The 22,087-nt window shown below is 37.9% G+C and overlaps 1 pseudogene; it reads left to right on the plus strand.

Moving 5' to 3' along the window:
• The window catches only part of LOC134377216 (exophilin-5-like), a 78,256-nt pseudogene extending 61,022 nt beyond the window's left edge, over nucleotides 1-17,234 (plus strand).
• The last annotated feature ends 4,853 nt before the right edge of the window (nucleotides 17,235-22,087 follow it).

A 22,087-nucleotide genomic window follows, 5' to 3' on the forward strand; every position in this document is an offset into this window, starting at 1 on the left:
TTTGGACCTAGGTCTTATAAATTTTTTACCTTCTCACTGAATTTGATAGAAGAAACATAAATAGTAAAAGCGTACTTGTTCACCTGCAAAATTGTTTCATAATAAGTCAGGCATCTTTATAAAAATAAAAATATCGAAGCAGTTTTTATAGGGTTTCTTCTTTAAACAACTCTCCTATGGATTATTAACTCTGGTCCTCACTTAATTATCTTTAAAATAAAAATACACAGAGACAGAAAATCTGTTTCCCATTTGCAAGAAGAGTCAGTGCGCTGTACTGGTTAAGGAGAGAATCAGACAGCCTTTGCCCAACTCTTAAGCTAAGACTCTTAAGCTAAGAGCAGCCACTAACTGTGTACCTTGGGTGGTGTATTCTAACTTCTCTGTACCTCCATCTTCTCTCTGTAAAATGGGAGTAGCCATAATATCCGTCTCACAGGAGTGATGTATGTAAATGAATTAACGTGCATATGAAACATGAGACCAGTACTTGACACAGAGTCAACAGTCAACAAATGTAACTGTTTTTGTTATTAGGTTTCCATGCTGTGCTCAAGTACAAATCCACTATTATGTAATTTGTTCTTGGCCTCCTGCATGAAAAAGATATATAACATTGATTCTAAGCAATCATAGAAAAAGTTTCTGAAATTCTTTTCAGCAATGCACAAACCAAGAAATGTCTTTCTACAGAGCATGAGAAATATATCTCCTCAAGATAACAACATAGAATGGTAAATGGTCTGTTGATTTTCCTCCTGGTAAAAATTAGGCTTTTCTTCAAAGACATTATTTCAAATTCTTTCCACAGATGCGATGGTCAGGCAGGACCTCCTGCGTCTGTGAGGGGAACCCCGGTGGTAAGTGGTCAGAGAATAACCGTTACACTCAGAAATTCGAATTTATGTAATGCCAGGTTGGCTACCTATTTAAATAAGATTCCCCTAGGCCTAGCTTTAAATTTACTTTAGAAGCTTAGATTTTTTCTCAAGAGTTCAAAGTTCCCCACTCATGGTTGGTTTCCAGTTGGCTGCCGTACTGGCGTGCTCAGGCAGTGGGCTCTGCCAGGGAGGGTGATCGTCGGTTGTACTGAAAGAGGAAACCACTGGTAGATGAAATGCATTTTGCTGGACCAGTTCACATAAGGGCATTGACCTAGTGTGACCTCCCCCAAAGTCTTAAATTTAAATTTATCAGTGTGTTCACACACTTACAAGACTGAGAAGGTTTAAGTTTTCTGTTATGCTTATTTGTGGTTATAACTTTTGATCTACGGCTGCCTGTGTCTTTCTGTGTAATTCGTGTGGTTTTGGAGATGAAACAAAGGTAGAGTTTTGGAAAGGACCTACGAGTGCAGGAAGAGGGCAGCGGCATTTTTCAATTTATTATGGCCTTAGCACTTTTTTCTTTCTTTTTTTTTTTTTCTGCAAAAAGCATGGGGTAGAATTCCGTGAGGAGTGCATATAAACAGAGGTCCTTCAAAAACAAAAATGAGTCTTCTTTCTTCTTCAGAGTAATGTACTTTTTCTGGATAATAACACTGAACCTTGTTTCTCACCTCTGTATGATTTATCCACAGCCATGACAGCGACACCAACAACTGCTACACTCTCATGGAGAATTTATTATCATCCAGGCACTGGACATAGGTCATTTTATTTAATCCCCCAAGAAAACCTATGAAGTAAGTACTATTAGTGTTCCCATTTCAAAGATGAAGAAACTGAGGTTTAGAGAATTTTTTTTTTTTTAAAAAAGATGACCGGTAAGGGGATCTTAACCCTTGATTTGGTGTTGTCAGCACCACGCTCAGCCAGTGAGCAAACCGGCCATCCGTATATGGGATCCGAACCCGGGGCCTTGGTGTTATCAGCACCGCACTCTCCCGAGTGAGCCACGGGCCGGCCCGAGGTTTAGAGAATTTAAAGATCATGCTCAAGGTCACAATGGTAAATAGTAGAGTCAGGATTAGAAAACCTGGGTGTCTATAACTCAACAGCCAGAAGTCATAACGTCTATAGTTCATCAGCCTCTGTTTGCATATGAACCCCAGTTGTTTGCTACCTTCAGAGACTCTCCTTTAATTGAGCAGTGGACTTGAAACGTCCTCCACATCCAGCTTTACTCTCTAAGAAGACGGAACCCTGCACCGGGATGCACATGTACTCTCAATTTTCCCAAGAAAAGTGCTCAGACTGACCTCCTGTTTGAGAGCCGTGGGATCTGAAGCAGATAAAGAACATAAAAAGAAATGCAAATGCCTTGAAATTATAAGACAGTAGAGCTAATTCAGAGTTCTTGGGATTTGAAAATCCAGTCTGAAGATTAATAGATATCTTTCTTTGACCTTCCCGATTGTCCCTTACGTTTCACCATTTCACTGCTCAGAGCCTGTCAATCTAAAAGGGAAGAGCTGGAAAAATAAAAGCCAGTGATTGTTGCTCCCAGTTAACAGCTGTTACAAAAAGTAAGAGAGAGAAAATATCTACTAAAACGAGAGCTCTGTGTGACATGTAGATTTCTATCATTTATTCATGGAAGTCCTATCCCTTAGCCCACAGAGAGCTGGAAGCTGACCATTGATGCCACAGGGATCCTTGCCAAGACGTGAGGTGATGAACTTCCTTCCCATCACTTGGTTGGCAGCCTGGCAGGATTGGTACAAAGGGGAATCCAGAATTTTACGGGAGGTTGTACTACATTATTAGATGACCTTCCACTCAGAAAAGAAGGAAGCGGCTATTTAACTCTGCGTAAAATTAAAAGAAGTAAAGGGTTTCAGAAAACATAGAATTTTTAGAGCTGGGGAGAAACATAGAGATCATCTAGCCTAGGGTTTCTCTCAACCTCAGCATTATTGACATTTTGGGCTGAATAATTCTCTGCTGGGGGGATGGGAGCTGGCCTTTTTGTATTGTAGGATATTTAGCAGCATCCCTGGTCTCTACCTACTAGATGCCATTACCTCTCCTCCATCCAATTGTGACAATCAAAAATGTCTCCAGACATTGTCAAATGTTCCCTGAGGAACAAGTGGCCTCCGGTTGAGAACCATCTAACAAGTGAGTAATCCAAAGTCAAAGTAGTCACCATCTTTGAGAATAAAGACAAAACTTATGGCCTGGGCCACTTGATCACTCTTTATCTCTGAACAAATTCTGCCAGGGCCTACTGTTAGGTGATACGGTCAACTCTGCCCCGCTGGATCACACCTCCCATGTGACCACACTGGGCCCATGTGAGATCCCCAAGGCAGGGGCTGTCTGATACCCACCTGTGCATCCCGACTGCTAGCACAACCTCAGCACCCAGGAATTGGATGAAGAAATGAATGGGTGTTGTTAAGCCACGAGGAACATTGGTGGATGTGACCTACTCAGGAAAACAGACACAGAACTGACTTTACCACAGCATTTGATAGCATCGGTGAGCTTAGGCTTTAGCTCTGACAGGTGTTCTGCAGGTTTGGCTGCCCTAGGAATCTCAAATATTCTAAGGTTACTATGGGACAGAAGGTTTGTTTATCTAGTCACGTCAGAATTGCAGACAATACCAGTAGAGTGGATTGGAGTTGCATAAAAGGCCTCATTTTTCTCAGCCTATTTTGTGTACCGTGTCTGAGAATGTAACTGAGATCCTGAAAGCCAACATTTGGAGACTCCAGCGTTTAATCCTGTGGGAAACCTTTCTAGCTTGTTGGGCTGCAAGCATCAGCAGAAGTCCTCAGGAAATTCTCAGGAAAAACCACGAAAGAATAGTAACAGCTAATAGTAAGGACTTACTAAGTGCTAGACATCATTCTAAGTGTTTTATAACTATTCATTTGATCCTCACAGCAACCCTATGAGGTAGGTGTTGTTGTGGTGGTTGTTCTTTTTATTTACCAAGAAACGAAGGTACAGAGAGGTTAAGTCACTTGCTCAAAGTCATATAAATATTAATGGGCAGAACCAGGATTTGAAACTACGTAGAGCTCATGTGCTTAACCACTGTGCTGTCCCTGCATTCAACATGCTTTTCTGAGTCCTATATTGTAAATTTTCAGTGTCACAATTTCTGTAATAATCTTTACTAGAAATTTTGTATATGTAGATTTCTAAGTTGGTGTATCGTAGATCATTTCATAACTGTGCAAAGTATCACGCCACATGCAATGAAGGGTATGGAATGTTTACAACAAGTTTCCTCTCTTCAGATAGTTTACCGTCTAACTCAAGATATGTACATTAGTAAAATAACAGTAAAAAGCAGCATAGTGGAAAGAACAGGGTTAAGGATCAGATCATATGAGTGTGAGTAGCTGAAGCCACCATACATTATTCATATGACTTAAGTAAGGCACTTACAAGAGACTTAGTTTTCTCATCTGCAAAATGGGAATGATAATCCCTACATAACTCACAAATTTTTTGTAAGGACCCAATGAGAGAGGATATTAAAAAGTATATTAAAAACTGAATAAATGAGTACTTCTGTTCAAATATAAGAAAGTCGGTAAGAAAAGAGTACACAAAAATGTGTTAGAGAAGTCCAGAAGAGGAGAATATTATTGTGCGAAGAGTAGTCTTGGATTTGATACTAATCAATCTCTTATATGCTAAACACCATACTAGGTGCTGGGGATACAAAGAAGAATACTGTGCTTTCTTAGTCATTTTAGAGATTGATCCACGTCCAAGGTCCTGATTCATTTGTCTTTGAATCCTTGGTTTTCTGAATCATGGAGGGGACTGAAATTTGTGGTAGGGGGAAAGGGGAGAAGACTACTGGTAAACTAAAAGTGGGAAGAACGTAAACAGCTTTGAGTATGACATAGCAGCTACATAGCAAAGGTGCATAAAAAATACCACCAGAATTAATTCTACCCAAGAGAGCTGGAGAAAGGCTCACAGAGATGGTGTTATATAAACTGGACTCTATTTTCCAGAAGAAGAAACGGAGAAAGAGCAAAAACCAGAAGCAGAGACATGGAGGCCTAGAAGTATATGACATGACATTTTGGGGAACTGTGCATAGTGAGCTTGGAGCACAGGACATCCATGGAGAGATGGGAGGAAAGGCTTACATCAAAAATTGGAAAAGGAATTTTACACAATTTTGCTGCAAAGTGGTGTTTGAACCTCCTCCTGTAGGCCAGGGGTGGGAAATAGACTTCACCTTTTATGGCAACTCCATGCATTATTTTGAGGTGAATTCTGAGTTCAAGACTGAGCCCTGTTGAAGATCAGCATCTGTTCTGGGCCCTGGAGGGATTTACCTCTTTTCTAGGGTGCTTTCCAGCAGCTCTAAGATCTGTGTTTGGCTTCAGAGAATGCCTACTGCTAGGATATAGTGCACTAATAGCATGTTATATACTGTAGTGTATTATATACTAGGATATAGTGCTGCAAAACTTGATCAGGACTAGTGAGGTGATTCAGCACGGGCTCTGAAATCCAGCAGACTGGGAGTGAACCTCTCCCTCCACCAGTGTGACCTGAGGCAAATGACCGGACCTCTTGAAACCTCAATTTTCTCAAAGTAGAGATAATAGTAGTACCAACCTCATCGTGTCATTAAAATGACGAAATAAAGTAACCCATATAAAGCCCTTACACATTGCCCAGAATAATCAATGTTTAGTTGCTGCTGCTGCTAACAATAATAATAATAATAGTAATAATAATAGTAATAATAATATCTCACACATAGCTTAAATACAAGTTGGGTCTATAGATCAGTGAGCGTTTGATCTTCTTTATATATGATACCTACCATTGACTAGCAGTTACTTTTTTTTTTTTTTTAAGATGACCGGTAAGGGGATCTTAACCCTTTACTTGGTGTTGTCAGCACCACGCTCTCCCAAGTGAGCCATGGGCCAGCCCTTGCAGTTACTTTTTAAAAACACTTTTATCACTAAAAAAATCCTTGCAGAGTTAAAGTTAAGTATAAGTAAACCCTAGGTGTTTTCTCTTAGCCATGTAATTTACATCTCTATGTTTTGGAATCATCCTGAATATGTTGGGTGAGTAGGGTTGGTCTTGAAGGAGAGGTCTGAGCAGAAATATAATCAAAGGAAATTATACTCAGATCTCTAGATGGTACTAATTCTTCTCATCCTAGAGCGTTTCATCTTTTCACATGACCCTACAGTTCATGTACTTTTCATTTCACTGTAAATTTTCATTTTAAAGGAATGTGATCCAGGAGGTCACAAGGAATGTTCTCTGATCTACATGGAGGAAATTTGAAGTTTGTTTGGATGTTAAAATGGTTGAAAGACAGTGATGTTTGGTATTCTCTTTATCAGATATATCTACTCTGCACCAACCATCAAAACTGCAGATTTGGGAAGAACAGATTTATAAGATCTATTCTTATAATTATTTGTGATTAATTGTTATTATCATAAATGAAGAGTTGGAGACACATTAGGCAGGAAACAAAAGAGAACACCTTGATGTACTTTAGAATTAACTTTAACTGATCTATTTCTCAAATGACTAGGTTGAGTTTTTATTACCTTCATTTGGTATCTCACTGTAGTTATGTTTTGCTTCTAATATTTACTTCCGAATTTCATATTAGTGCATTAAGTTATATCCAATGACTAATAGATTATCATGGGAACATTTCTTCCTTATTAATTAATCTTCTTTGTGAGTAGTCAATTGTGGCTTGCCAATAGAACTGAAAACCACAAGTCAATGAAATTAGGAAGGCTTCTGCAAGAAATAACTGACTTAGACTTTGAGAAAGAAAACAGGCAGGAGGGAAAATACTAGATTGTGAGGAATGGAGAGGTAAGAGAACTGGGTTTTAGAATTGGACAGACCTGTGATGGAAAAATTGAGAAGTTGGAACTTTGGAAAGGTTAGACATTTGGTCTTAGGCATTAAAGATGGAAATGTAATGTTGAACATCAAATGGAAAGGATTAAGTTGGGGAGGAAAGGGATTCAAGGGGCAAGGACTGGGTAGCAGAATGAGGTGCAAATAAAGAGACTGGAAAGGGAAGTGACTGCCAGCCTTGTTCAGGGATGTGCAGGACGTGTGAAAGTGGAGCCATGAGTAACAGAGCCAGTTTGACAGAGGAAATGCAAATGAAGTTTTGGCACAAGAAAGTAAAGATACGGGAGTGGCTCCCAAGGTTATAAAGACAAATTAAAGCTTGAAAGTAGGGCAGTGATTGTATTTGATGAAATCAAGATAAACATTTGCTAGTTAAAAAATAAAAGGAAAACAACTTTACCTCTGTATCATTCTTCTAAATCCTTTAAAACTTGCAATGGTTTTAAAAATTTATAAGGTCATACCTTTTGGTATCTTTGTTCCAGAACTACTAGGATTCTACCATTCTAGGTGACCTCTGGGTAAAAACACTTTTTTTCTAAATCCACCAAGTTCACAAATCTGAAGGTCCATTACAAGCTTCAGCTAATAGGCTCCTGATAGAATAGGTACAGCGTTAGAAAATACAAAATCCCAGCCATTGGCGCCGTGGAGACAACACTCCCACTCAGGAAAGGTTGATTTCTTTCCTGTCTGCCAGGAACACCCCTCCCACCCCACAACAGATTTGTATAGAGCTGTGTAAGTTTGTTGGAAACTTTGGCAGAGAGAGGCTCAGTATCTTGCCTAAAGACTCATAGTTGAAGGAATTAGTGTAAGTATGAAGTTCATGATCGGTTCCAAATGGCAAAAACAACAAAACATTGTAAGTTGAGAAATAGATGTTAGGAAAATTGATTTATAGTCCTTAAGTTAGGAGTTTTAAGCTTGGGGCATTTTTGTGGGAGCATGTGTGTATTTTTGTATTTTCTACTCTAAAATTAGCAGACAAAAACATACAGTTTACCTCTGGAAAATCAACCAGTCATCAGTGCCTTTGTCTCCAAGCCAGCAGTCATGAGGGAAGGAAGTGGGATTCCTCCTCCATGGGATGCCTCCCTGCTGGAGAATGAGATTTTTCAAGGTAAGTCCATGCATTAAGTCACTTTCCGAACTCCCAGCACTAAAAGGAAGCAAATAATAATTATAGTTTGTATTGAAGTGCTAAAAACATATCAAACCCTGTACTTTATTTTTGAAGTCTTTTTGTTTATTTGTAGAGGATGCCAAATATATTATTAATACAAATATTTTAAAATCTTGTGATTAAATATAATCTAAGCAAATATTCTCAGGTCAAAGTGATAAATATATGGAACAGTAATCATGTTTAATATTTAACAAAGGAAATGCATCTTTAGGAAATATATCTATAAAGTTTGCTGCACTTACTAGACTTTTTTTATTCCTCATTAGGACCTAAATGCATTGTGATAAAATCTAATTGTCATTAAACAATTAACCTTGTACAATAGATAATGATGAAAACTGAAACAGATTCCAAAAGTTCCATATGCACGTGTTTCTTATTATTATACAATCGTAGTTCACCTTTACATAGGTTATTCTGTGTGAAAATAAGCCTGGCCATTTGAAAAGTTATCTCTAAAGTCATTCACCAGTTTCACCCTGAGGAACTAATTCAGTTTGCAAAGGTAATGACATCACCTTGCCCATGTGTGGGACAGGCGGGGTGGTCAGTGAAAGACATTCAGCTGGATGGTCACCCGAGGGACTCCCTTCAGTAAGATGGTGCCTGGCAGAGACCCCAAGGAAAATATATATTTCAAAATGAAGGTTTTGTTTGAAGAGGGGAGCTACTGTTTATGGAATTTTTTTTAAAAAATGACACGTCCTCTCAGAAAAAAAAGAAGAGAACCATGCAGAAGTTTTTCTGACATCAGGCGTCGTGAGAAAAACAGCACCATTAATTTGGGATTCTAATTGACTTTGAATTATTTAAAATCCTGTTATAGTGATGGTAAGAGTGGTTACTTCTGGTTAGGATTCCAGGTGGTTTTACCTCTTTTGTTATACTTTCCTGAATTTTCTATTCTAACCATACATTGCTTTTGTAGTCAGAAAAAGACTTTAAGGGAGAAACAAACACACAAACTTGAAAGGGAGAATGGAGATCAAAGAGATTTTATTATTATTTGTTTGAATGACAGATTTTCATTCATTACATAGTTTTGTTTTCTTTTTACCCCACCTTATACTTTGGCATTGCTTGATTATTTTATTGTGGGTGTAGAGAATAGATTATTTGGAAGACTAGGGATAAATAAATAGTTTTTCATTAAAACATTGACAGGAAGATTCCCTAAAGAATTCCTTAGTTTACAGATCCTTTATGCTCAAGATTAATTCTTCTGTTGGCTGTACAAACTTAATTGCACCAACTTACAAATAAAATAGAGTAGGGAAAATCCAGAACAAACATCAAAAATGCCCTTAGCATCTGTCCTAACATAACTGGCAGGTCACATGTACATCCCATTGCATGCAGACACTAACATGCCTCACTTTCCCTGTCATTGTCTAGTTAAAATCAGAATTCTAAATGACAAGTAATTTAAAATAACAAATGTTAATGCACTATTTTATGTAACTCAGAAGGAGAGATTTCTGTAAACCAAAAACTTCTTCGCGGCTGGCCAGTTCGCTCAGTTGGTTAAGAGCATGATGTTGATAACACCAAGGTCCAGGGTTCAATCCCTCTACCAACCAGCTGCTAAACAAAACAAACAAAAACCTCTTTCAGCAATTTAAACAATGCTATAACTTATTTCCCATGTCAGATTTGATTTTCATTAATGAACATTTTTCCAATAAATACATAATGTATTTGTATTTATTGTTCATGAATATGGTGAAATACATCTATTATGAGATAGATGTTAGAGAATTTAAAGAGCCTGAAAGATTATGGTTCTATTTAAATTCTGACAGGATTTTATTGAGAAAAAGATGTCAAATATAATTAAACACAATTTGAAGAAATGCCAACCATATCAATGAAAATATGCTGTAGCTTGTTTGAGGTCACAGAGACTGTGGTCCTAATGAACATGAGCCCTGGGGCTCCACTTGGCCTGGGTCCTTGGTATGACAAGGAGATCACTGGTCCCCGACTTGGACACCACCCTCTGACCTTGCTACTGAGATCAAAGTAATCATTGTTTGACAACAGCAACTTCACATCCTTGTAAAACTACAAACTCATATCATAGTGAAGTCATCTTTACAGTTTATAAAGAGTAAAAATGAAAAGTCAGCTTTTAGAGCCCAGCAGTTGCATTGCACCGAGTTTGCATGCATGGACTCAGGAGACAGACTGCCTGGATTCAAATTCCAGTGCCATGTGATCCTGGCAATTTATTTAATGTCTTCATGCCTCAGTTTCCTCATTATAAAATGAGAATAGTAGTAGTACCAATCTTGTAAGGTTATGTGAGATAAGTGCCTGACACATAGAAAGTGCTGTATTATAGGAATGCTAATGGGTCTTAATTTTTTCAGGAAAAAAATCTACCATTAGCATATCATTTAATAATATTGTATAGAACTTTTAATTATACGTATTCCTCAAATCCATCTAAGTATGTTTATAAATTAGCTGTTTATCTTTTGGTAGTAATGCTGTTTTTAATAGTACAACTGAGAAATCACATGCTATTTACAGACTCATTTCTATTACAAGCCCATAAGGTAAACACAGGTGGAAATATTTTAGAGATTTAGTGGCATGAAAAATACAGAAAGACATGGGTTAATAATACTCATGGTTGTCTAGTTATTCAATGGTAGAACCAACATTGTTGGGAGGCGGGAGAGGGAGGAGGCAGGGAGGTTTCGGTAATGGGCCACAATAATCAACCACATTGTATATCGACAAAATAAAATAAAATGAGAAAAAAAAGAAAACTGTCAATTCTTTGTTAAGTTAAACAAATACATATTCTATGATCCAGCAATTCTACTCCTAGATATTGAAGAGAAATAAAAGAATACATCCACTCAAAGACTTGTTCATAACAGTTTCATTTATAATACTCCAGAACTGGAAATAACCAAATATTCATCATAGGTGTTTGGATTGCAAATTGTGTTATATCTATAAAATGGAATCCTCTTCAGTATTAAAGAGTAATTAACTATAGATACATACAATGACGTGGATGAATCAGAAACATTATACTGAGGAAAGATGTCAGACACACAAAAAAGTGCACACTATATGGTTCTATTTATATGAAATCCTAGAAAAGAGAAATGTCACCTTTAGTGATGGAAAGCAGTGGTGAATGGGGACTGCCTGGGACAGGGCATGAAAAAAATTTTTAGGGTGATGGAACTAATTATATCTTGATTGTGGTAGTTGAAAGGAATAGAACTAAACACTTAAAATTACTGTATTTACTTTATGTAAAATATATCTCAATAAAGTTGATTTTTAAAAATCATTAAAAAAAATGGTAGAACCAATACTGCAATTTACATTATTGTGTGAGCACCACGCTCAGCCAGTGAGCGAACCGGCCATCCGTATATGGGATCCGAACCCGGGGCCTTGGTGTTCTCAGCACCGCACTCTCCCGAGTGAGCCACAGGCTGGCCCGCAATTTACATTATTAATTCCCTTTTATTACTAACCAATGTCTTACGAAGGCCTATGTCTTAGAAAAAAAACATGATTAAAATTTATTGTTAGAAAAAATATAGCTTTATGTCCTTAAGTCATTAGGTAAGGTTTACTTTGAAAAAGCATGACTTTAAAAAGTATGAAAAAGAAACTTCCATTACAGTCTTGTATAAGTCAGGCTATCTTATATCCAAAATTAATATAATCATTGCATTCATGATAATATGATAAAAATTATGTTTCTTGACGATGGGTTTTTTACAACTCAGATTATTATTTAACTATAAAATCATATCCAAAAAATTGACTCCTATTTTTCTTTCAGTTTTAGATGATTTGGATAGCAAACTGGCTCAGGAACAATCTGCAAGCTCAGTGAATACCAGAACGCCCCCCACCTGTGGATCAAGAACACAGTTCAGTCATTTTTACTCCAGTGGGAACAGACACTATAATCTCACAGGAAGGCACAAAAATAGCTATAATGAAACTTCCAATATGTCTGTCTATGACATCCTAAGGCCAAGAACTCCTAGGGAAGGTTTTAAAACTTTTTCTTCTAGGACAAAGACAATTTATGATATGTACAGGACAAGGGAGCCCAGAGTCTTAAAAGAAGATGCTGTGCGAAAGAATACTTTTGGTAGTACTTCTCTGTGTTTCGACAGCAGGCGACGATCAACCCCACAAGCGACAAGGCATTTCAGAACAAGAAGCTTACATTTTCCAACCGTGACTCAGAGCAAGCATGGTTTTGTGCCGCCACACCACCAGCAGAGCCCAAAGAGAGTTCCTCTGTCAGCCATCGTATGGAATAGATCAGATTCTTCTACAGACAAGCAGAACCAGGAAGAGTTTCTGAGGGCACCTTCACCAATGGAAATTGACTCTACTGACCAGTATTTGTATCCCAGGTGTTTTCAGGAGAACAGAAGAGATGAATTGTACCATTCACAGAATGTTTACCAAAGTGTTAGTTTAAATGCCCCCATGGATAATGCAATGAGTCCTGACACATTTGAGAACTCAGAGATTATGCCATTTTACCATAAAGACAACTCATCCGCTAGATCTTTCTTTAGCAATACCTTTGGATGAAGCAGAGAACATAGATTTGGACAAAATCCTTTTTGGGGCCAACAGGAAGAACATTCCTCCTGGTCTGACTTTCATCAAAGCAGGAAGCCATCCACTTCTTCTGACAGAGACTTTGATATGATTTCCACTGAAACAAATAGTGCGTCAGCTGTTCATGGCCATAGTGTTTCTTCTCAGCACTGGGGACCGATTTCTCCTGGTTATGGAGCAGATGTTTCCAGAGTCCAAGAAGAGGCACATCCCTGGCAGTCTGATGTTCAGATGTCCGCACTGGTAAGCTTGGAGGTATCAAAAGGTAATGGGAACCAGCTGACTCCTCATTATGGCACACCAAATGTTTGCTCCATGTCTGGTTCAAGTTATCACATCACATCTGGTGGGTTGGAATATCAACAGGACAGTTCTCCTATAGTAGTACTTAAAAACAAAGAACTTTACTCATTGGGTATTGCTCAGACTCTAGCATCCTCATTCCAAACTTCCTTTCCCCAAATTCCTGATGACAGAGGGGATTCTCAGAGTCCCAACTTTAAGAATCCCACAGTCACTATGCAGAAAATTATTCCTGATAAGCCTGCCTCTCTTCCAATAAGAAGCCATACAGAAGTCACTGTGACCAACAGTGATTCCATTGATTCTCCATTTCTTGCTGAAAGCCAGCCCAATATCTTGGCTACAGAAGTGAATTGTAAGAAAGACTTGAATGAATATTTCAGAAGAAGACAAACTAAACAAGAAGGATCCAATAAACATGACAGATGAAATACCCCAATCTGTTTCACAGACAGTAATTTCTAACCCTTTACCTGATTTTCAAAATCCCCTCTCCCAGGATTCAGCCAAGAGCAACAGGTTTATTTCAAATGTATCTATGTCAATAAGTTCAAAAAGGTCACCCAGAGCCTTTTCCAGGAAAGATTCCTCCAAAATTTATATATCACACAGAGATAAAGCCAATGAACTTAAAATTGACCAGAGTTTTGATGGTAACAGACAACTTGGCTCAGCAACTTCCCTTCATTTCATTCAGAAAAGTAGACCACCACTATCTTTCCCCAGCCCGAGTCAAGATTGTCACAAGGAATTAACAGAAAGTAATGAAGATATTTCAAGTATTAATAAACCTACAGGTAATCAAAATGCACAGTCTCCAGGGGAGGCTGTTATTTTAAACACCAAGGGAGAACAATGTACCACAACTCATTCCATTAACTATAGCAAGTTGGCTGCCGGGCACAATATCTCATGTGATTCTTTAGGTGTGTCATCAGGTGCACTACCAGATTCCTCATCGTGGAATAATTCTTTCCCTGATGCTCTTGTGATTCCTTCTACTACAGGGTTCTCCAGGAGAGGCCTTTCAGATGAAGATTCATCTCTGGGAGAAAGAGAAGGAAAAGACAATGCTAGCAAGAGCCAAAATGATCCATTTGCTGTATGCCCCTCAGAAAACCAAAAGGACGATGATAGTCATGTGCCTGTCTATGATGAAGTGGTTGATTTTGTCCAATGCCACTCACACTCTCCTTTCAGGAGTGGAAAGGGAAAAGGAAAAGTAAGACGTCGCATATCCTGTATTGAAAAGTTAAGCAAAACAGAAAGTAAATCAGCACCTACAAATGATAGCAGTAGCGTCATTGAGGTGAATCAGAGCAGTTCCAAAGCTTCCGAGTTTGACACAATTTATTGTACCTTGCCAAGAAAACCAGCCAGTTTTCTCATAAACAATAGGCAGTCTGAAAGTAAGATAATGGCTGCTTCATTTAGGAATGGGCCGCTTCCATTCCAAATCAAACATAATGTCGACGATCCAATAGGAAAGCACACATCAAACAAACTAAGTCCCAGTTCTCCTGAGTCAATTAGTGAATGTGCCAAAGTCATTTCAAACTCAGTTCCAGTAGCAGCTGAAGCCACGGAAAGGATGACAAATATGAAAATCATGAAATCTTCTGTGAGAAAAGGACCATTTCCGTTCCTTATCAAGAGGACTATGTCATGTCCTTCAGGAGATCCATGTGCCTCAAATGGAAGGGATGAAAGAAAAAAATCAGCAGTCTCAGACACCAGTGCTTTTGCCATAACACCAAGGCCTAGGGAGAGGAACATTAACCCTCTGGAAAGTGACTCGTCTATTAGAGATTGTTATTTAACGAAAAGATACCACCAAAAGGAATACGCTCAAGAATGCACTGAAAAGGATGGCAAAATTGCTGCCTCCAGGACAAGTGTATTTTCTCTTTCAAACAAAGACTCTGTACCTTTTTGTTCAGATCTGTCAGGAAAGGAAAGTGGGAAAACATTACATAAATTTAAGACTACGAGTACGTTTTCTGTTTCTGATGATGAAGATAATGTAAAATGTCTTGAGGTGGTTTCAATATATTACACTCTACCAAGGAAACAGAGCAAAACATTCTGTAACCTTCTTCAACAGTATACACAAAGTACTGATTCACTTACAGAATCACCTCAAGTGGAGACTGAAACATTTTGTAAAGCTTTAGAAAAAAACGAACTAAACTATTCTGTGCAAGAGCAGTCAGGAACACCTTTATCTGAAAATCTAAAGATGCCGGTTAACTCTGCTCAGAAGAATAGCCATTGTCTTTCTCATACCACTGAGAATATGACCATCTTGCAGTTCCCAAGCAGAAGACCCTCAGAGTCTACATTACAGGAAATGGTTTCTGTTGAGGCAGATGTTTCTCCTCATAAAGGAGAATCTATAACTACAGAGATTTTCCCAGATGATTTAGCTAAAACTCCTCTGGATGATTCACAAAGCAGGAAAGAGAGGAATCAAGTTGCAAAGTGAAACCCTGCATACCTCATTGATGCTTCAAGAAAAAAATGGTACAGAAGAAAAATATGAAAATTGTCAACTATTTATTAATTCAGGTAACAGTAGTTCTTCTAGTGTACCAGCCCATTCAGAAGATCATATTGAAAATTTCCAAACCAAAAGAAGTTCCGGGGCATGTGCAGGTAGTGAAATAGTCGCTACATTCACTGGAAATGGAAAGTGTCCTCAGAAAGATCACACAGCCAGAGCTGTAGAAGATGGCATCAATGGATCACAGTGTAGGGAAGTCAAAGGGGAAATCAGAATAGATTGCCAAAAAATGACTGAGAAAACACTTTTTGACTCAGAAAACCAAGTCTTTGCTCTTATTCCAGCATTGCATAAACTACAGCTTGTTGAAGAGACTCATTCCGGGGACCCAGATTTAGAGAGTTTGCAGACTGAACCCAGAGGATCACCTCAAAGAAGTGAGGAGGTAAATGTGACAGAGAAGAGGAAGGTTAAAGATGAAATGCACAAGTTTGCATGGGATCCACCTTTACTTCCTGGGGGAAATAATAAAAATGAAACCAACCTGGATGACCTAGAAAAAGAGGAAAACAGATCTTCAGTTAAACACAGATGTTTAACCAAGTCTACAGCAATCAGAAAATTCCCTGCTAAAGAGTTAAGTCCCAGAAGACATGTAGCTACTATCATCCCCCAAAGTGGGAGCAGGTCTGGCTTTGGCTGCTTATCTCTCGGCACACTGGAGTTCAACCCACTGTCCCCTGAGCCTACTACAAAGTCCTCAGAATCCATAGGTGAAAGCAGGTTGAGTAATGATGGAATGAATGTGGAGAAATCTGAGAACCTTCTCCAGGTTACTGTAATATCCAACGGAGAACCTTCTACACACTCCAGCAATCAGAAGTCTGACAGCATTTCACAACTACATCAGAATGGGTTTAATAATGTCTCAGAATCACCACCAAAGCATGAGAATTCTAAAGACATAACAGTAGCTCAGATTTTGGAAAGAGAGTCAGGAGCCCCGGACCAGCTCAAATTCACCAGCCTCGGGGAAGCAGACTTCTCTGACCATCACAGGAGGCTGAGCTCTCCTTTTCCACTGGAGCCTGCACAGAAATCTACACTCAGTATCCCTCTGGCCAGTTGTCAGCAGCAGCAAAGGAGCGCTTCATCCCTGGAGTGGGAACCCGAGTCACACCTCTATCGTTCAAAGAGTTTAAAAAGCATCAATGTGCACGGTGATCTGCTACACAAAAGTCATCCTCCAAAAGTCAGGGAGCGCCATTTTTCTGAAAGCACTTCTATTGACAATACCCTGAGTCGACTGACCCTTGGGAATGAATTCTCTGTCAACGATGGGTACAGTCTAAGATTCAAATCATTTTCCGAATTTCCTTCCTGTGATGAAAATGAAAGTTGGACTTTGTATAGCAGCAGGACAAAAACAGGTCCCAAGTCTGCATCATCTATATCCAGACCTATCGACTATGGTATTTCTGGGAAAGAACAACAGTTGGCTTTCTTGGAGAATGTAAAGAGGTCACTCACACAAGGAAGATTATGGAAACCAAGTTTTCTTAAGAACCCTGGCTTCCTGAAAGATGATGTGATTAACCCTCCCAACCCATCAGAGTTGTTAAGCTCAAATTCTCCTAGTGGTCAGATGCCCGAAGATGGCTTATTTCCAAATAAACCACTTAATATCTATGAGGAGGACCCAGTGGACTCGGATTGTGACACAGACACAACCACAGATGATGAATACTACCTGGATGAAAAGGACAAAGAGTCAGAACTGTGAGGCTTTTTCAATGAAATGCATAACCTTTTCGCCAAAAGCTTGTCATGGAAAGGAAGTGTAAATGTGTGTGTCCATGGGAAAGGCAAATATAAACGGTCTAGTCTGGGCAGTGCCTGCTCTCAAACAGCCCAGATTTCCTTTTTTCCCTCTATACCCTATATATATATACTTCCTGAATTCCAGAACAATGAATTTTCTGCTATTTTCTCCTTCCATGTCTGTTCTTGGCCTGCCTTCTCCCTGACTCTCCACCAACTTAATCTCAAATTCAATGTCCAATTTTGGCTTTCTGCTTTACCGTCCACCTAAAATGTTTACACATTCATTGTGATTTGCAACGTTAGTATCCCAGGCACATGGAAAACTTATTAATTACTCAGCAGAACTGCAAAACTCTGATTGCCTCTTCCCGTCTGTACCTTATACTCATGACATTAAATAAAATGTAGGGACAATGACAGTAGAGTAAATATTATCACCCAGTTTGACTCAACAACATTTAAGAGTTTGAGGAATTTTTTTTCTTTGAAACAAAGTTAAAAGAATTTTCATAAGGATGTCTTGTTATATCCATAATGGAGCCCAGGAGGCACATATTTAAAGCACATGTTGAAGTTATAGATGAGGAGCTGACTCACTAGTAAGCTAATAGAACATTAATACTCCTACGAATATCTCTGAAACAGTTTGTGGGAATTGGCTGAATTATTAAGGGCTAAGTTTTAATCAAGCCAAGGACTTAGGCCAGGCAACCTTACCATACGGATAGTGGCGTGGCCACAGAATTTCTGCATGAAGGGAGCATAACTGAGGGGAGGAGGCAAGAAGACTTCTCTCCATGGCACTGACATCTTTACTGCAGCTCTCCCATTTTTTATCCCATTCTGCCAGAACTAGAACTATCCATTTTCACATTTTCTTTATTTGCAGGATAGAATACTTCTTTTCAGGTGGGACATTTCAGTTACAAGTATCAAGAGGGAACCTTGGCCAAGTCCCAAAAATGCTGTCAAGTCAGAACTGACACTAGGATTCACAGGCATCTCTGCAGGATCGTTTAGCAAATCCTTGGGAAATTCTAAGGCAGAGTTCCTAAGTGCCTGTCACTATAACTTTTTCAATTTATCTAGAGTAAATCACTTCTGATACGTCCTGATAATTTGGCTTTCCTAACTTTTGTTACTGTGCAGAACATCTGGGGATTTCTCTCCTAATTCAAGATAAAGACCAATAGATGGTGGCGAAGATAATTTGCTAGAACTAGACAGCATGCAGTCTTGGATCTCAATACTATCATGCTGATAGCAATGCAAGAACTGATAGAAATGCAAGAAAGAGCTATATTATTATTACCCTTCTAATAATTGCCTTGCCTAGAACAAAGTGCCAGGGCTAGTTTACAATGTTCCCATGAAACTCAAAATGAATAAAGATGAGGTCATTAATGTGAAAGCTATTCCTTAAATCTGTCAACTATTTTAAATTTGAAGCTCTGACCAATCTTGAGTGCAAAGAGACTGATGACAAAATTTTAAATCGACTGTTCTGAACTTGTCAATTCAAATTTATATGGTAAAGAATAACATTTTATTTTTGTTTCATGTATGTTTATAAATTCTGCCTTTCCTCTTTTACTACTTATGTGCTTGAGTAAAATTTTCATAAATCATGACCTATATTTTCCTGTTAAGATATTCAGTTAATATTTTAAATAAGTCTTGATTTTGTAATGATAAGCTTGTTAGCTCTATTTCAGTAAATACTGAGTCTACATGTATTCTACAAAAGGTGAGATAAAGTTAAGTTATTTTTCAGTGAGCTTAGGCTCTATCAACAGTTAGGTATGTTAACAAAAGGATGAACAACTGCTTTGGGGCCCGACTCTGTGCACTGGAATCTACTGTCTGTATTCAAAGTAAATCGATGACCAGTGCTCAGTTGCACTATTTGTAATGTTTGCTTGTTGGTCTGGCTCAAGTATCAAGAAAACTGAATATTCAAGAAAATAGCACCTTTTATAGTTTTATACTTTTATAAAGCATTTTGCTAAAGAAGTAGAGCAAGTTTCTATGTATTTTAACATACAAATTGCTGCTTTTTGAATGTTCATTTTTGGTATAGCTATGGTAATTTATAATAGTCATTTTTATATTCGTAACTTGTTTTCTAAAAGATGTCATTATTAAAATAAATATCTATGTAAATGGAGTAAATCATGAGAGTATCAATACAAATAAGTACCTTGTAGATTATTAACTTTAGATAATAGACATGTGACCATAAATTTTATACTGTAAAGTTCATTTAAAATAGGGTTTAATGAGATTATAATTTTTAGAGACTTCCTTCTAAATAATTTACCCTTACATTATAAATACATTGATAATAAAACTCCATCTGTTACTAACAAGGGTTTGGTTGGTGATAAGCTAATAAAAGCTATTTTGTATAGGAGGTAAGCATGTGTCCTGAAGGTGGTTAAAGAAAGTTCACTTAGGTTATGGTGAAGGTGGAAATCAAATTGGAAATTTCACATCTCCATAAAATTAATATGTTCCACTGAACTCCAAGAAGTCTTATTGCTAAGAGTTTATTGTTAATAATGTATCAGAGTATCCCACCTAAATGTACAGTGTAAATATGTAAATATTTTAGTTTCTAAGCAAGTTTGTAAATGAATGTATTGCCACTTAGTGGTTGTTTGTGTCTAGCAATTCTGTGTTTCTGAAACAAATAAGCTATAAACACTTCTGTTAAAACTTTGTCAAATAATCCTTTTATGTAGTTGTTCTCACATCTATTCTCTAGGTATGAAATGTGTTACAATACAAGGTGCAAATTTAAAACAATGCCTGTGTTGAAATAAAAGATTTAAATAGTTGTACTGTTTGGTTTTATCCCCGTCCTCAAATGATTGAGTGAAAGTTTTAGGAATAAAAAAAAGGAGGTGGGGTGGGGAGCGAAAGTATTCAAAGGAATCTTGTGGTGGCAATTGATGAGACTGACCACATAGGTGGTTTTAAAAAAACCGTGGCTTGCTTCTTTCTTCTTTCATTTGTACTCAAAAAGCAACTAACCAGCATCAAGAGATCAATGTTCCTGGTTGCATAATAGAACAGGAGTGAAGAAAGTCTGGCATTGGGGGTGGGGGTTATATTTATGGAGGAAGAGGGAGCTACATGGAGTTGGGGGCCATGTGGCACTGATTGCCCAGTGGCACTGATGACAGATAAGCAGATCTTTCTAGTTGAATATAAGACATGTGATGTTAATTCTTGCTAATTTATACTAATCTTTTATCTTTCCTGGAATAGCAACCCAGAGCCCTTTCCTTACCAAAGACAGGAAAGTGTCATCATCTTAAATATGGACAGCATTTTATTCAAAATATTGTTACTGTTATTAAAATTTAAAATACATTCGATCATCTAGGATTTTTAGTGGTAGACAATAGCATCCTCTCTAGCTGATTCAAATAGAAGATTTATTAAAGTGTATACTTTGCTCACACATTCATTGGTAAGGCTGAGAAGACAGATTTTAAGCTGAAATTCCAGAACCAATTCCTAAAGCCATGCCACAGAATTGGACTTGCCAAGGGAGGTGCTATGTCTGTTATAATCAGGAAGATGAAGAATCAGGACATTAAGTGGGTCAATACACTGAATCACCATATTCACTTGCCCCAGAAATGACTGCTATAGAAATAAAAACACAAGTGTGTATAGATTTACACATACTTTTTATTGCTACAATGTTTTTGTGGCAAAAGCTGGAAACAAGGTGAACAGTTAATAAGAAGTGCCTGAATACAGTATTATGGAACATTATATATGTAGTATTATGAAACCATTAAAAAAATAAAATAGACCTAGACAAGTTGATTTGGAAAATTTTTATGAGATTTTTTTGAGCGAGAAAGGCAAAATCCCATTTTTAATAAGCATTAACCAAAAAAACTGTATATGCATGTGTACATATGGAGGGATACATCCTAGGTTAGTTGTTTTGCGGCCAGGTTTGGGAAGGGGGGATGGGGTTTGAGAATAGGAGAAAAGAAAGAGAAGGGATATTCAAGACCATCTTCAGAAAAGAAACTAAATATACATGTATATAGAAATATTGAGATATGTGTGTATATAATTATGATTATGCACTTACGTAGAATTATATATCAGTGGGTATGCAGGTGAAGATAGTTTTTTGAAAGATTTACTCTCCAGGAGAATATTTGATAAGTTACTTTATTTATTCTTTATTCTTTATTTATTCTTTAGTTATTCTCCAGGAGAATATTTAATAAGTTACTTTCTTTTTAAAAATTGATCATCGTACTTGATTCTACAAAACTCTGTATTTTAATAACATAAATGCTACCACTAAGTTTCCCTCTAGGCCCATGCTTTCTTCCCCAAGCATCCTTTCCACATTGTGTTGTCATTCCAGTCTGGGGTAAACTCGGAAGTACTTCTAGAAATATTCTAGAAGCATGTACTAGATATTGATATGATTGTTTGCCCAGTAGACACTTTTTTCTTTGGGAATTCCATTCTCTGAATGACACCCTCCTCCCCTCTAGGCCACATACTGACTGTGGAAGAATCAATATTCTTACATGATCCTAAGAGTCTGGGCACAGTCTGTTGGTTCAGAGATGAGTCCTTGACTCAGGCTGGACTAATGAGTAGTTGTTTTTTTAGGAGGAAATACCCATATATTATGAGATTCTGGATTCAAGTTAATATTTAAACCAATTGTCTCACAATCTGATTATGAGACTGTAATTGTGGAAGGGTGGAGAATGAGTTTATATCTCCAGCACCTTGCAAAATGCATGATGACATCAAGTGGGT

This window comes from Cynocephalus volans, chromosome 4, assembly GCF_027409185.1.
Source record: "Cynocephalus volans isolate mCynVol1 chromosome 4, mCynVol1.pri, whole genome shotgun sequence".
Classification (NCBI taxonomy): Eukaryota; Metazoa; Chordata; class Mammalia; order Dermoptera; family Cynocephalidae; genus Cynocephalus; species Cynocephalus volans.